A 9,986-nucleotide genomic window follows, 5' to 3' on the forward strand; every position below is an offset into this window, starting at 1 on the left:
TCTATTCCGTTTCCATGTCTCTCTCTCTCTTTCTCTTCAATCTATTCCGTTTCCATGTCTCTCTCTCTCTCTCTCTTCAATCTATTCCGTTTCCATGTCTCTCTCTCTCTCTCTCTTCAATCTATTCCGTTTCCATGTCTCTCTCTCTCTCTCTCTCTCTCTCTCTCTCTCTTCAATCTATTCCGTTTCCATGTCTCTCTCTCTCTCTCTCTTCAATCTATTCCGTCTCTCTCTCTCTCTCTCTCTCTCTCTCTCTCTCTCTCTCTCTCTCTCTCTCTCTCTCTCTCTCTCTCTCTCTCTCTCTCTCTCTCTCTATTCACTGGCCCCGTATTATCGCTGCTTGCAGCTATATTAATACTTGTTTTTCGCTCCCTCTCAATTCAAGGCTAATCTTAGTTCTGGCTTAACCGTGCGGTCGCTTTTTACGAAATTCGGCCATATGGTAGTGTTTCATGTAAAACAGTCAAGAAATGAATCTCACAGTCATTCGTCAAAGGGTGGCGCTATAGCACTCAATTGAAAGTGCCAACTTTGAACAGGTAAAACTCATGCCCTGTTTGACCTACAGCCATAAAACTTTGATACACACATGCGTCTACTCATGATGAACAACTTTGATGGTCTGACTTTTGACCTCTGACCTTTAGATCTCCCACCATTTTGAATCATATGAAAAACAGTAAAATACTATCTCCTCCTGGATTTTTTTAGTAATCTGCACAAAACTTTTTACACATAAACTTTGGACCTATGCCGACAAAACGTTCAAAATGGTCAAAGGGGGGCGCTATAGCAATTTTTTTTAAATGCTAACTTTAAACAAGCAAAAGTCTTGCCTCGTTTGGCCCAAAGTCGTGAAACTTGCTTACACTTGTGCCTTGACTCATGAGGAACACATCTATCGTTTTGACCAGTAAGCTCCGCCCTTAGATTGACCGCAATTTTGAGCAGTTTGAAAAACACTTAAACCCAGGATATGTGTGCAATTCGCCTGAAACTGTATCAACTCTGTGAGCTCTTTTTTCACTGGTTCTGGTCTGTTGGGCCAATGGCTCTCTACAGCATCTGCTTCAAGACCGCAAGGTTGCCGGTTCAAGCCTCACTTCATGCAGACTTTTTTAAAGAGCATTGCAAACATCATGACTGTATCAATGAATACATGTGCAATTCATAAAGATAACATGAAATGCTTATTTGAGAGTGTGTTATTTCAATGTATGACATACTTCATTGTGAAAATAGCCGATCTACAATCTCACAACTTTTCAGATAGCAATGTTTTGTGAGCTTGTAGATCGACTACTTTCACTAGTTTCTGTTCCGAGGAGAGGCTTGGTTCATCAGGGACGGAAAGACTTATATATATCAACAGACACTGCCAAGGCTACCATATGTCTAGCTCAATGAGAAGAAAGGCAGCCTATGAGTCTGGAAGTCACTGGTTCGATCCCTGTCCCTGACGATGTGTCGGGTGATCATGATTTGGCATTCTTAGGTTTACGCATAATGTTTCTTGAGATTAGGGGAAGAAATAGTTTTACTGAGGTTTGGGTTAGTGAGGGTTTAAAATGCTTTAAGGTTTTAAATCAACAAACCTGCTTTATTATTATTTATTATTATCCACACACCTGCTTTAATATTATTCTTTATTATTATCCACACACCTGCTTTATTATTATTTATTTATTATTATCCACACACCTGCTTTATTATTATTATTTATTATTATCCATACACCTGCTTTATTATTATGTATTATTATCCACACACCTGCTTTATTATTATTATTTATTATTATCCATACACCTGCTTTATTATTATTTATTATTATCCACACACCTGCTTTAATATTATTCTTTATTATTATCCACACACCTGCTTTACTATGATCATTTATTATTATCCACACACCTGCTTTACTATGAGGATTTATTATTATCCACACACCTGCTTTACTATGAGGATTTATTATTATCCACACACCTGCTTTATTATTATTATGTATTATTATCCACACACTGCTTTACTATGAGGATGTATTATTATCCACACACCTGCTTTACTATGAGGATGTATTATTATCCACACACCTGCTTTATTATTATTATTTATTATTATCCACACACCTGCTTTATTATTATTATGTATTATTATCCACACACCTGCTTTATTATTATTTATTATTATCCACACACCTTCTTTATCATTATTATTTATTTATTATCCACACACCTGCTTTATTATTATTATGTATTATTATCCACACACCTGCTTTATTATTATTTATTATTATCCACACACCTTCTTTATCATTATTATTTATTATTATCCACACACCTGCTTTATTATTATTATTTATTATTATCCACACACCTGCTTTATTATTATTATTTATTATTATCCACACACCTGCTTTATTATTATTATCCACACACCTGCTTTATTATTATTTATTATTATCCAAACACCTGCCTCATTTATTTATTTTATTCCATTTTTGTCATATAAGCCAAGAGCCTAAAAATAGCTGATCTACAAGGGCTTGTAGGTCAGCTATTTTTTGGTGCACAACACAGACTTGCAATAAAGTGTAAATGAGTCATTAATCTCTAATCACTAAACCAAACCTCTAAATGTCTAACCCTAACCTGAATATTTTCATAATTGTAAACGTGTCTCTAAAAATCTTTAAAATAAAACAAACATATTTCTTGTGAGGAGGACACACACACACACACACACACACACACACACACACACACACACACACACACACACACACACACACACACACACACACACACACACACACACACACACACACACACACACACACACACACACACATACACATACACATACACACACACACACACAGCAAAACATAGTCTCGGTCACGCCTTCGGCTTGGAGGAGACAATAATAATAATCTGATGGCAGTTAGGAGCCCTGGCATCAAACCACTGACGCTGCATTCCTTTAAAAGGTCTCATACCTTCATTAATGTGTTATCAGGTTCAGTATCTGTTCCCATTGTTCCTTTTAGCACACCTTACATCTCACCCACGCATGCTTTAAGACTCTCTCATCAACACAGAATACCTGTTCACATGAATGGAAACCACAGCTATTAAAGCTACCGTGACATACACACATCTGGTCAAACCTGATCTCCTCTTGTCCTCAACTAACACTGTCCTCACGATGTGGCATCCACACACCTGCTTTATTATGATTTATTATTATCCACACACCTGCTTTATTATGATTATTTATTATTATCCACAAACCTGCTTTATTATGATTTATTATTATCCACACACCTGCTTTATTATTATTATTTATTATTATCCACACACCTGCTTTATTATTATTATTTATTATTATCCACAAACCTGCTTTATTATTATTATTTATTATTATCCAAACACCTGCCTCATTTCTTTATTTTATTTTATTCCATTTTTGTCATAAGCCAAGAGCCTAAAAATAGCTGATCTACAAGGGCTTGTAGGTCAGCTATTTTTCGGTGCACAACACCGACTTGCAATAAAGTGTAAATGAGCCATTACTCTATCTCTAATCACTAAACCAAACCTCTAAATGTCTAACCCTAACCTGAATATTTTCATAATTGTAAACGTGTCTCTAAAAATCTTTCTTTCTTGTGAGGACACACACACACACACACACACACACACACACACACACACACACACACACACACACACACACACACACACACACACACACACACACACACACACACACACACACACACACACACACGGTGCAAAACATAGTCTCGGTCACGCCTTCGGCTTGGAGGAGACGATAATAATAATCTGATGGCAGTTAGGAGCCCTGGCATCAAACCGCTGACACTGCATTCCTTTAAAAGGTCTCATACCTTCATTAATGTGTTATCAGGTTCAGTATCTGTTCCCATTGTTCCTTTTAGCACACCTTACATCTCACCCACGCATGCTTTAAGACTCTCTCATCAACACAGAATACCTGTTCACATGAATGGAAACCACAGCTATTAAAGCTACCGTGACAAACACACATCTGGTCAAACCTGATCTCCTCTTGTCCTCAACTACACTGTCCTCATGCTGTGCCATCCACACACCTGCTTTATTATGGGGCCAGGCTCTGCAGAGCAAGGCTCCGTTTTGTTATTGGCATTATTCACTATTTATGGGGCCAGGCTTCAAGCATGGCTCCGTTTTGATATTGGCATTATTCTGTTTCTTCTCCTTCTTCTGCCGTTTTTGGCAATTCTGGCTTAACCGTGCATACGCTTTTTACGAAATTCGGCCATATGGTAGATGATCAAGAAATTTATCTCACAATCTTTCGTCAAAAGGTGGCGCTATAGCACTCAATTGAAAGTGCAAACTTTAAACAGGTACAACTCATGCCCTTTTTGACCTAGAGCCATAAAACCTCGATAGGGTCATTCCAAATATCACTGAAACCAATCTTACTCCAATTGGTCCAATTGGCGCTATAGATTTTTTTTGAAAATGCAAACTTTAAACAAGCAAAAGTCATGCCTCGTTTGGCCGACAGCCATTAAACCTGCTTACACATGTGCCTTGACTCTCTCTCTTTGTCTCAATTTCAATCTATTCCGTTTCCATGTGTTATTGTGCTATTATTGCACTTTGCTTTTTTTGTCTGTCTGTCTGTCTCTCTGTCTGTCTGTCTGTCTGTCTGTCTGTCTGTGGGTGGGTCATTCCACTTTTTAATTGCATCGCACAAAACATGACTGCATCAAATAATGCATGCGCAATTTTTAAAGATAACATGAAATGCTTATTTGAGAGTATGTTTTTACAATGTGTGACATTCTTCATTGTGAAAATAGCCGATCTACAATCACACAACTTTTCAGATAGCAACCCTTTGTGAGCTTGTAGATCGGATACTTTCACTAGTTTTCGTTCCGAGGAGACAAAAAAAAAGAGGCTTGGTTCATAATGGACGGAAATAATTATAGATGTTGTTACAGATACTGTCAGGGAAGCCATATATCTAGCTCAATGAGAAGAGAGGCAGCCTCTGAGTCCGTAGGTCGCTGGTTAGATCCCTGTCCCCGACAACGTATTGAGGTGATCATGATTTGGCTTTCTTAGGTTTACACTATAGTGTTTCTTGAGGATAGGCGCAGGGGTTGACACTAAGGTCTCAGAGGCACTTGAGTACAGGTCATTTTCTACTTGCCCACAGGTCTTGCCCACTTGCCCGAAAAGTAAATAGTCCTTTATAAAATAATAGGTTAAATTTAATTACCGTTCAATTATCAACACTTATTTACTTTCTACTTGCGAATTATGGGGCTGCACGATAAAAAATGTCATACCTCAATATTTATGCCAAATATCTAAATAGCTATGAATATGACTATGGGTTAAAGGTAGGGTAAGTGATATTTTTTGGTAAAAACAAAAAGGTTTTTGTTATGGGTTAAAGCTCTATATTCTGATAGTACTCATTGCTATAGAGTGTTTGTTCAGTAACAGGGGTCTCTCTGTCTCTCCAGCTCTTTGATAGACAGAAAATCCATTTTCAGGTAGGTGACACCATTTCAGCCAATCAGGAGAGTACCCATTTATCAGCTTAATTTGTTATAGTGTTCCAGTTCCAAAATTACATGCTCATTTATTTGTGTCATCACTTCCAATTTCACTTGTTTAATCTGTATCCTGTCTACGTTCTCTGTCCTGATTCGATAAAATTGGTATCCTGACCTGAAAAGGCATTTTCTGTTTAATAAAGAGCTGGAGAGACATGGAGACTCATGTTACTGAACAAACACTCTGTAGCAATGAGTACTATCAGAATATAAAGCTATTTAACCCTTATTTTTAAAAAAGAAAATCATTGACCCTACCTTAACACTTGTTATTTTATATTTTAAAGTGTAGCAACAGTGAAAACAGCACAATATAGGCCAACAGTGCTCTTATTTTACATTCCACAGACATGAGGACACTTACTTTCCCATAACTTCAGAAAGCGCTCTTATTTTGAAGTCCACCGACCAGAAGTCAAGGGTTTACGTTCGTCTGACTTGACAAGTGTTAAGCTTTGACCGTTCAGGGTACTGGGCTGATGCTGGGCTGATGCTGCTGTTTTGAACTGATACTGACATAAGGAAGGCTTTACAAGTTGCTTCTTGTATTTTCACACGTCGGTTAGGGACAAATAGGGAACTGCAGCACATGTGAAAAAAGTCAGCAGGTGTTTTTGTTTTATATCCCGGGTGGGATGCAAGCAGCCATGCTCGTCATCAACTGCACTTTCTCACAAACGTATCTCTTCACACTAGATTCCAAGCGTGATTTTACAACCCGGTGATTTATATATATAACTAGTTGCGTGCCCGTGCCTTCAGTATTATGTGAGCTTGTAGATTAGCTGTTTTCGCCGCGTCGCAGGTTCAGTGTGTGTGTGTGTGTGTGTGGGAGAGAGGGAGAGGGGGAGACGGAGCGCTCTGGCCATGCTCAAGCGTCTAAAGACGGATTTCTCGTGTTGTGTTTTATAGCGAACAAAAAACAGTTGCATCCCCACTGAAAATCCGCACCTGCCCGTCAGGCAACCAGATAGCAAACTTCACCTGCCCTACCATTTGATTTACCTGCCCCGGGCAGGCGGGCAGGGTTAGTGTCAACCCCTGCAGGCTTAGGCGTTGTTTTACTGAGGTTAGTGTTAGTGAGGGTTTAAAATGCTCATTTGTTAATTGCATGGTCTTCTTTCTCTCAAGTTCAGTCTTCTATGTTTCTATGGCTTATTGTGCATATTACTTATCATTGCTTCTTTCTTTTTTCTTTCTGCATTCACTGGCCCCGTATTATCGCTGCTTGCAGCTATATTTGTTTTTATATTTGGCAGCCTAGGACATACCCACAGACAGGTTGTTAGAGGGTTCCAACAACTTGAGATGCCCAAAAAGGAGGCAAAAAGGCTGACAAAGTATTGTTCTATTTCTGCTATAATTGGCAGCCACATATGTTACTTATACCCATAGAGTACTGAGTGACATGCTTATTGTATCATGAAGACGTATTCCATGATTTTGTGATGTAATCTTACTGCACCTTTAATGTTTGTGTCCTTGTATACTCTCCTTTGTGTGGACATAAATACATGGTTAAAATGTGTGTGTGTGTGTGTGTGTGTGTGTGTGTGTGTGTGTGTGTGTGTGTGTGTGTGTGTGTGTGTGTGTGTGTGTGTGTGTGTGTGTGTGTGTGTGTGTGTGTGTGTGTGTGTGTGTGTGTGTGTGTGTGACAACCATTTGCTGATTTGAAACTATTTGTATAATTTAGCTTTATTTTGTTGTTTGGACAATGTATTTTTGTAGTGTTTGTACAGTATGTATTTTAATGTATAAGTGTTAATACGTTCTTACATGATTTTGCTGTTAGTTCGTCTGCCTTTTGGAAATGTTATAATGTGCTCTATAGCGGCACTCAGTGGTTACATTTAGGTATGACACATCAGAACATTTTATCCCTCTAATACATCTGACAAAACAGAGCTAGAGGGAGAGAGCTAGAGAGATATGATATCTAATTTGGAAATTAAATGCTGTTGTTTTAATGTTTTAAAAACAACAAGAAAAGCATAATACAAATGAGTGTGTCTCTAGTGGTTAGTAAGGAGTGCTGATGAAGACATCAGATACATGAAGAAATACATCAACTATCCACTACATTGTCAACTGATGTTGTCATGGATACCACAGCCAGTAGACAACATCTGCAGTATTAGTGTAGCTATTAAATGTTCATTTTACTGTGTGAGAGTTTTCAGTCAGAGCTTTTAATCTTTTCCTGTTATTTGGACTGTTTATCACCACTCTGGGACTGGTTTCTGCTAATGATCATTTTCAGAGGACATTCTCCATTCCAGCACAGTCTTTCACTCACAGGTAAATCATTTACCTGTGGCTGGAACACATTTACTGTAAATGGGATTACTGTGAACGTGTACCATTTACTGTAAGTAACAAAGAACAATGAGAACACATAAGAAAGTGAGCCCAATGTTCCTTGTAAATTAATAAATCAAGATAAGAAGTGTCAGATCTCTCAATGACATTACATCACCTCTGTCAGCTTTATAAGAGTTGCCTTGTTTCCAGGTTTGTGATATAATGTACTCACCATTCATTCACATTTAGAAATAATCTTATGAAAGCCTATATGACAATTGCTACTTGCCCTTTGCAAATGCCTGAATGTAAAGCACAAAGCACAGAGATTGCTACAAAGAGATGGAGAACAGGTGGACAAATTTGCCCACAGTTTACCCACAGGTTACCCAGCAAATGTCTAAAAGTAAACGAGGCAACAAGGCAACTTTGAAATGTAACAGTTAAAACTGTTGAAATTAACAGACATTACATGTTTGGAATAAACAAACTTAAAGCTACATAAGTCAACCAGGTGTTTAATCTGACACCAGAATATAGCTGTCTCAATGAAAGAGTGTACTGTAGTGCAGATGTACTATTAATATTGTATTAAAATACTCTACCATACATATATACTAGTTATATTGTATTAACATACTCTACCATACAGATATACTAGTTATATTGTATTAACATATCATACAGATATACTAGTTATATTGTATTAACATACTCTACCATACAGATGTACTAGTTATACTGTATTAACATACTACCATACAGATGTACTAGTTATACTGTATTAACATACTCTACCATACAGATATACTAGTTATATTGTATTAACATACTCTACCATACAGATGTACTAGTTATATTGTATTAACATACTCTACCATACAGATGTACTAGTTATACTGTATTAACATATCTACCATACAGATGTACTAGTTATGCAAGGGATAATTGCCGGGTAGCTAGCCTTTATTGAAAAATAAATCCCGACAGGGTGATTATGGACCGACGTGGAGCGGAGGTGCATAATCACCCCTGAAGGGAATTATCCCGCTTATTACACGGCTACTTAATAAATGAATTAATACATTGACCCAAAAGTAACAACAAAACGTAGTATTTCCTTGCTTACAGCAATGAAAGTATTCCATACGGTAACCTTAAGACTCGCCCCTAAACACACTCGCCCCCATTCTTTTCGCAGACCAGCGGTGAATACCACGTGAATACCGCCGGATTTGCCCCGGGTCGACTGTGTGTTTGGGGAGGGCGTTTTGGTATTCTTCCATAATGTTGCTGGCCGTCCACCCAGCGCAACACGGTCCCATCGTAAAGTGTTGATCAAATAGAATACATTTTCGGTTACTGCATATATTTCTCACTTCAAATGTTTTCAAAAACATTCTTGAGAGCAACGTTTAGCTGTAAATGACATGGTGCATGAGTTTACATCGCTGTCATGTTGGATACAGCATAAAATCAAGCAGCGCAGGTTGATATGAACAGGTGCTCTGAGCCTTTGATTAGCCAGTGGTCTGTTATTGAGCTCAGCGGTCATTATTCAGAAACATACCGCTGATTTCAGCGATTGACCAATCAGAATCAAGCATTCAACCAATGTGTAATAAATTGTGTTAAGATACTCTACCATACAGATGTACTAGTTATATTGTATTAACATACTCTACCATACAGATTGGATAAAAGAACATTTTATTAATTAACTTCCTGAATTGTACACACATAGTATGAACCTTAGCTCAATAACCCACACCTCACACATGAGTTACGACATACCTACTTCATATGAGAGAGAATGATCCATGCATGGGGCCATAAAATAATACTGTTTACTGATAGTCACGTGTTATACTCTATGAACGCAACCAAGGCTTATAAATTCTCTTACATGACCTCCGCAATGAAGTTCTCCACTGGAAGTGGTGAGGTGTGGATGTTCTACCTCTGCATTGAACCAGTCATTTAATGAGCCAGTGATGGTAGATTTCGTTACGGTCTTGTAGTCTGTCTAAAAATGGTGTTT

This window comes from Gymnoscopelus braueri (genome assembly GCF_963280865.1).
Source record: "Gymnoscopelus braueri genome assembly, chromosome: 4".
Lineage (NCBI taxonomy): Eukaryota > Metazoa > Chordata > Actinopteri > Myctophiformes > Myctophidae > Gymnoscopelus > Gymnoscopelus braueri.